The 7,568-nt window shown below is 39.6% G+C and overlaps 1 long non-coding RNA gene across 1 annotated transcript; it reads right to left on the bottom strand.

The window, feature by feature from the left end:
* Window positions 1-2,938: 2,938 nt before the first annotated feature.
* Window positions 2,939-4,717, bottom strand: LOC141598380 (uncharacterized). Its single transcript, XR_012523469.1, has 3 exons — window positions 4,589-4,717; window positions 3,859-3,919; window positions 2,939-3,157 (listed from the first exon to the last, which is right to left on the bottom strand). It is a non-coding gene; the product is annotated as an uncharacterized LOC141598380 (long non-coding RNA).
* Window positions 4,718-7,568: the final 2,851 nt, after the last annotated feature.

The raw sequence follows: 7,568 nt of genomic DNA, 5'->3' as shown, positions 1-7,568 counted from the left end.
TTTTCCGGGGGAGTTTTGGGTGTTAGTGGGTGGTGCTTGTGGTGGTTTGCTCGGTGGTCATCCTTTTTCACATCGATCTCCTATTTCCTTCTTTCAATTGGTCTTGCATGTGCCTCCGGGGTGTGATCCCCGACCCCTGGTCTTCTTCCCCCACCCCCGGTTAGGCGGTTTCCCAGGTTTTTTCGTTCCTGTCTGACTTTTGGGATGGGTTTAACCCATCGGGTTTAGGTCTTGGTTCACTGTCGATCCCGCCCTTCCGTCCCCGTGTCCTGTCACCGTCGTTTTCTTTTGGTCTCAACCCAGGGGTGATCCCCCCATTCCCCCCACTTCTGGGTTGGCTTTGGTGTTTTGTGTGTCCGTCTGTGTCGATGAGTATAGCTCATCCGTCTGCATCACTGTTGCTCTTAGTGGGCCTGGTTAGGGTCAGATTGGGTGATCCCCCCATTCCCTACACCTTTTGGTCCCTGTTTATTTTCCACTTGTGTCGGTCAGTGATGTTCCTTACTTGGTCTGTTTGCATGGTTGGCGGTGGTCCTACGAGGTGTTGTTTGGTGAAACGGGTTTCGTTGGAGTGTCTGTGATCCTTTTAGCGTGTTTTTGGTCTCTGCCTGGGTCTCTGTTCCTTAGTGTGGTTACATGTAAGTGCTTTGGTGTTGTTGTTGGGTTTTCGTTTAGGTGCGCCGGTGGCCATCGTTGGAGCTTGTGTTTCTATGGTGTTGGCGGGTTGTTCTTTTGTCTGCCTTGGTTGTTGTGATGATTTCGCCTTGGTCTCGACAGGAGTGGGTCAGTGTTGGAGTTGGTGTCTGTTTGAGGTGTGGTCGGGTGGGTCTATGTTGGGTTGGATGAGGCGTTGGTTTGGACGGCTGCGGTGGTCTAAGTCCCATATTTCATGCTGCTGCTCTTTTCTCTGTTCATGTTAATAAAGACCTCCTTTGGGTTATTGGTGTCTTGTCCCTTAATCTTTGGGGTGGCTCGTAGCGTCGTGTCTTTTATTCGTTTTAGGGTCATGGTAACTTCGCATCCGACTATGAGCATCGGTGTCCTGTCCCCGAGGGTTCGTGTTCGTGTTCATGTTGGACTTTGCCCGTCGGCTTTCTGGATCTGTTGGTCTTACGCTCAAAGGGTTCGATCTCTAAGGTGTAGGAGATTTATCTCCATCGGTGGCGGACTTCGTCGTCTTGCTTACCACATTGTATTTCTTCGCTCTTTTCGCAATAGCGTAAGTACACCTTGATATTGTCACTCTGCGGCTCGTATTTATCGACGGTTTTTGGAGGCCTTCCGTGGCTTTTCCTCCTTCCTTCACCAACATACCTTTGATGCTCTAGTTTGCCTTCTTGTAGTCTTAATCCTTTTTAATGTTTATGTTATCTGTAGGTATGGCTTGGCAGCACTAGATTTGGTAGTCAGGTTTCCGGTGTTACTTAGTCGAATAGCTTATTCTGTAACATCTGGAGTAATGTAAGTTATTCAGTGCTTGTTGTCAAAAAAAAAAAATAACAATATTAAATTATTTGTAACATGACAGTCAACTGGTCCACACATATCGGTAATGATTGGCTGACTAGAGTTTGACATTACTGTCGTGCGACAGTGGTGATCAGTTGATACCCTGAGGTCATACCTATAGGGTAATACTCTTAATTGATTATTTAATTAATCGTATGCCGATTCGAGTTAATTAAATTGCTTAAAATTGACGGATGATTTATGAGTAAAATTATCGTATCTCATTATAATTCGATTAAATTAGATGCGGTCTAAGTAATCGAATTGTTTTATTACTTAGATTAAATTATTGTTTACGAAACAATTGAAACAGGTTGAATAATTTATTATAAATACAAGTCCTTGTAATTTATAATACGATAAACCATTTTGGTACAAGTAATCGAGAATTACTAGTTAAATTTTGTATGTGACATATTTTATTAATATGTTGATTTTTAATATGTTAAAAATACACTATAGTGTGACATGTCATGTAACATGTGACGCATGACAAAACTGACAAATTACAAAATAAAATGGATCTTCCATTTTATGTGTGTGTGCGTGCCGAAATGGAGGGAGTATTAGAATTAAATTGTGTTGATTATTTTAAATAAGGAAAAACACAATGATTATACTCTAGATATAGCCATGCACACCTAGTCTAATCTTGAGAAGAACAAAGACCATGCATTGGCCACTAGTCCCCCCCCCCCCCCAACCGCTTTTTTCTACTTGAAAAAGCTAAGGGTTTTTTCTTTTATTATTCCCTACTTCATTATTTATTTTCTAGTGTTATAAAATTAATTACTCTCTACATTTTTGTGAAATATTTTTAGAGAAAGAAAAACTCATAAATTCTCTCCTCTCTTGACCGAAATACAAGAGAACAAAACACCATTTTTGTGTCAAATTTTAAGCTTATTTTAATTAATACTAGTCTCATATTAATTAGAATAATTAAGGGTATTCCTTGGGTATAATTCCTTAGGAGAGATTCTAAACTTGAATCTTATCCTTCCATTTTGGAAAGCTCAAGATCTAGTAAGAAGGAGAACTTACTAGTGCCCATTTATCCGAAATTATCAATGTAAGAATTGATTTTCTTCTCATACTTTGTAATAGTTTTGCATGCATAAGATCCTTAAGTTTTTATGACTAAAACTTTGAACCAAAATATGTGAAATTTAAAATATGATTTCTAACAAAAGACGTCTCCTTAACCCGAGTTAAGGGGCCTCCTAATAGTTTCTACCCGGTGTTCATTTATTTAGACACATCCTAAGTTCGTTGGATTCATTTGTTTTAGGCATTAGGATTGTTCGCTCTGATACCACTTTGTAACACCCCCACTTATTTAGAAGCCTTTAAGCGAGGCATTTTTAAATAAAAGAAGGTGCCACCATCTCAGCTGCTACCTGAGGAAGTAAGTATACAAGATAAAACGTCCAAAAGATACTTTAAAATAATCCAGCTGGCCAAAATGAAAGTTATAGAAGCCTTATAATAATAAAATAATACAATTTCGACACGGAAATAAAAATAAGTCAAGTCTATAATTAAGTGAATGTCTGAATACTAGGTGATCTAGACACGGCCTGTAGTCATCATCGTCCCTGTCCCATCCAGCATTCGACACAACTTCAAAAACTAACCTGCGAGTCAACTGTTTCCATGAAGGAAACGTTAACATACAACAACAAACACACAAGCCAACCTAAGTGAACATGTGAAAAATTAAGACCAACATGTGAAAACTAACTAATACTTACAATAATAATAAATACGACAAACGATAATAATAGGGATAAGAAGGGCACACGCCTCAAGTGCTCAGACATCCGTCTCAACTCATATCATAGTGGTCTGTTGCCAAGGCTCTCACATAACCCAAGCTCAACCACACCATGTGGGCTTGCCACGCCAGGTCTAGTGCCAACTCCAAACACCATGCCCTGCCTGTCCTATACGTTCAAGGTCCACGGCTCTTCCACATCCCCGTGCCTGGCCTATACAATCTCATCTCATCTCATCCCGCAACCACGTTGCCAATAATTACAAATAGAAATGCCAACAAGCCAAAAAATAAATGCCATGATGAATATGCAAGAATGTCAACCAATGCCAAGTTCCTTATCAATAATAATATTCAGGCGAGATGAAATGAGAAGATATATAATACAATAATCAACAATGCCATGCCAACATGCTTAAAATGATAATGAAACTACCAATAGCACATCTAATACTCACGGCCTAGAGGCCACACCAAACAACATCCATCAATCGACATTTTAATTAATTACAACATTTCAACACAAACAACCCACAATGAACCCGTTAACAAACGTTGAGTAGCTAGCCTACCTTTAGCAAAACTCCGAGCACAACAACTAATGCTAAAAAGCTCCCCCGACAAATCCTTCACCTAAAAAAAATAAATAACAGACATTTAGTAACTTAACTAAATAAATTTAGTATATAAAAGCTAACTAATCAAAAGCTAAATGAAGGCAAAAACCAAACAGCCCCTGCCATGGTCGATGGTCAGCCCTTATTTGATCATTTGGTCGATCAACCCATTGCCTACCCAAATATAATACGCATACTATTATTCTACAACAAACGCATACAGCCTGCAATTACCACAACAATTACAACAACAACAGCAATTCCACCACAAACATCCTGCAAAACCATAATACAACCACCCTGCACAACCAGAGACGGCCTGAACTAGCAGCCACACACGGCTCCCCAAGGCGGCAGCAAAACAGCCGGAAACCGCCACAAATGGCAGCCATGAACGGCTTCCAAACAACCCACTTAGCACCCATACACCATGTATTAGACGGTCCTAATAGCTATAAGACGGTATAACATGGCATAAGATGGTACACTAATCCATTATAATACATCTTAACACAATCTAAACCAACCAAACCCCAAAACATGGTCAATTTTCACAAATAAAACCGTCTTAACAAAATATACTCAAAACCCCCAAATTTCCATTTTAGGGTTACGAAAATCACCCTAAAAACTAATTATATTGAACTAATAACAGAGTAAACGGTGATAGGATTGAATTACTTACGATTAGAACGAGAAAATAAGCTAGTAATTCGTCTCAAAATCCGTTCCAAACCCTTGTTCCTTCCCCGTCGATTGTCCGTCGCTGGTTCTCAGTCTTCCTTTTTTTGTTTGTTTGTATATATGTGATAATATAAGGTATTGTGTTCTAATTTTTTGAATATATATATTGTAATACTCCGTATTTATAAGTCTTGGGGTACTCTATCGAGTAGGCCTTACTCTGTCGAGTAAGGGTAAGTTGCGTTTTAGAAAAGTTTCTGACCTGTAGGGTACTCTATCAAGTAGCCTTAGGTACTCGATAGAGTAAGGGGGTACTCTATCAAGTAGCCTTAGGTACTCGATAGAGTAAGGGGGTACTCTATCGAGTAGCCTTAGGTACTCGATAGAGTAAGGGGGTACTCGATCGAGTAGCCTTGGGTACTCGATCGAGTAGCCGGTTTTACGGGGAGTTTTCTCGGGTTTTGTTAATTATGCGATTAGGGTATATAAGCTTTGTCGTCATTATTCTAAATCACTTTTGCAAAACCTAAATTACTGTTTAAGAGAGAAAGCAAGCAAGTTCATCTTCTTAATCGCATTATTAGCAATCCCCGGAGTTTGGAAGGTCAGTTCTTAGCGTTGATTATACCGTTGAGTTCCTTGCGTCGAGGGTAAGATCTATGTACCCTTTTTATTGTCTTTCCTTTAATTTGGTTAAACCCTAATTTAGAAATTTGGGGGTTTATGTGTAGTATGTGATTTGGTAGCCTTTATGTGTTGTATGATAGGAGGAGGGTTCATAGAGGAAGCTTTTTGATTCAGCAGTAGAGACCGTCTGATTGTGTGCTTACCAGGCAGGATTTCCTACTCAGTATTAGTCCCATAATGGGATGATTGTTGATGTATTGAGATTGATTATTTAATATCGTAGTTACATTGTGATGGTTGTGATTGTGATTGTGATTGGTTGTCTCTGGTTCTCGAGATGATTCTCGGCTGAGTGGAGTCACTTGCGGGAGTGGCTTCACGCCCTTGTTTCGCCCTTCGTGGAACCCGCCACGGAAGGGGATGTGCACATTAATGGACAGGGTTATCGCTCACTATGTGGAGCGGGGATTTGGTGGGTACGGCTGCGGTCCCCCACTGGCAGGGCTGGTCCAGTGGACAGTCAGTGATTGAGATGATTGGATTTGGCGTGATTGTGTGTGTATGACAGTTAAGCTGTCTGTTTATCTTATTGTTGATATATATATTGAGTTGTGTGATTAGTACTGACCCCGTTTAAATGTTTTAAAAACTGTGGTGATCCATTCAGAGGTGGTGAGTAGTTATTGAGCAGGTATGATGTGATGCGTATGGGATAGCTGGGATGAGTCATCACGTGGCAGTTAGAAGTCTTCCGCTGTGTCAGACGATATTTTATAGCTTTGATAGTTTTAGCAGTAGACCGTCTGAGGATCTTGTATTTCTTTTTATCAGTTTGGTATTGCTATGTAATCACTTTAAACTTTATTTACTTTTAAAGTTGTTTCGTTATTGTCTTATGAATATCATGCCTCGGGTAACCGAGATGGTGGCATCCTTATACCTGAGTGGTCCTGGTAAGGCACTTGGAGTATGGAGGTGTTACAAATGGTATCAGAGCGACGATCCTGAAACCTGTAACCAATGAACCTAATGAACATAGGGAGTCAATTAAAATGAACCCGGGGTAAAGGTTGTAGGAGCTAATGCAAAGGCTTGGGAGACGTCCTGAAGTCGCAAACTCGCCCTACAATTTTGAACCGGTCACATGGGGGTAGTATGTCAAGGTCGTATGTGTTGCTTGTTAGCTTGTATGTGAATGTGATGATGTATGTTGTAATTGTTGGATGTTTGGAGTAGAAGATCGAGTTTGTGAATGAAAGGTTGGTGAAGTATATAGAACTGTTGTTGATTGAAAGCATGTTGCATGATAGTTGGTTTATAATGTTGGTTGGAATTATTAGAAAAGTGCATGAGAATGATGAGTAATGTGGTGGAAAAAGGGAGTAGTTCATATGTGATATGATTATACATAATTTTGTTTGTGTAATTTTATATAATGATTTCGTATACATGCCTACTATTGTTCATATGTACATGTTGTATGAAGAATGTGGTTGAAAATGGATGAATTGATTGGAAAAGATGGAGTGGCAATAGCATGAGAATACGAATTTTGTGATTATGAATATGTTTAGGTGACGAAGTGTATTTGTAATATTGATGTATTAGTAACATGGAATAGGATTTGTAATGTATGAGTATGATTTGTCTTACGAAACGCTATAGAATAAAAGCATGTGGGTAGTGCATGATGAATGTTGTTGCTTTGTTTTCGAAAATAATAACATGAGATTAGCAATACTGGTTTTATGAGTACTGAGTCGTTTTGTCTACCTTGTTGTTGTTTAAGTCGTTTGGGAAGTAAAATCAATAGTTGTGTTTTTCGTTTATAAAGAGGTTGTCTTTAAACTGTTATAACTTGAGATGCATAAATGATTTTGATGTGATTCCAATTGGAGGTGATAGCTTGTCCTTTTACGATTCTAACGATAGGTCACACGCCCAAAACAACTAAGAAATGAGTGAGTTATGACTGTTTTACGAAAACTGGACAATGCTGAGAAATGCGTAGGTACTCGATCGAGTAGCCTTGGTACTCGATCGAGTAGGGGGGTACTCGATCGAGTACGTCAGTTACTCGATCGAGTGTCCCTGGTAATTTGTTTTACGTGCTTCTGATCTTCACCTACTCGATCGAGTAAGTCCCTTACTCGATCGAGTGGCCTGTACTCGATCTAGTGACCCCTGTTTTGGGTCATATGCTTATCTTTTGACTTTGTTGCATATTATGTTTAATTCAAAGATGTTATTTTACTTCTTTATGCATTGTTTTACATGTAGTGAGTGGCACCTGTGGTGAGTAGGAGTTCGGTGGGAGGACGTGAGTTCTATGTGTTGTGATAGATAGCGGAAAA

Source organism: Silene latifolia, chromosome 9 (genome assembly GCF_048544455.1).
Source record: "Silene latifolia isolate original U9 population chromosome 9, ASM4854445v1, whole genome shotgun sequence".
NCBI lineage: Eukaryota > Viridiplantae > Streptophyta > Magnoliopsida > Caryophyllales > Caryophyllaceae > Silene > Silene latifolia.
The sequence above is the reverse complement of the archived record's forward strand: the minus strand, read 5'-3'. Positions and strand labels throughout refer to the sequence as shown.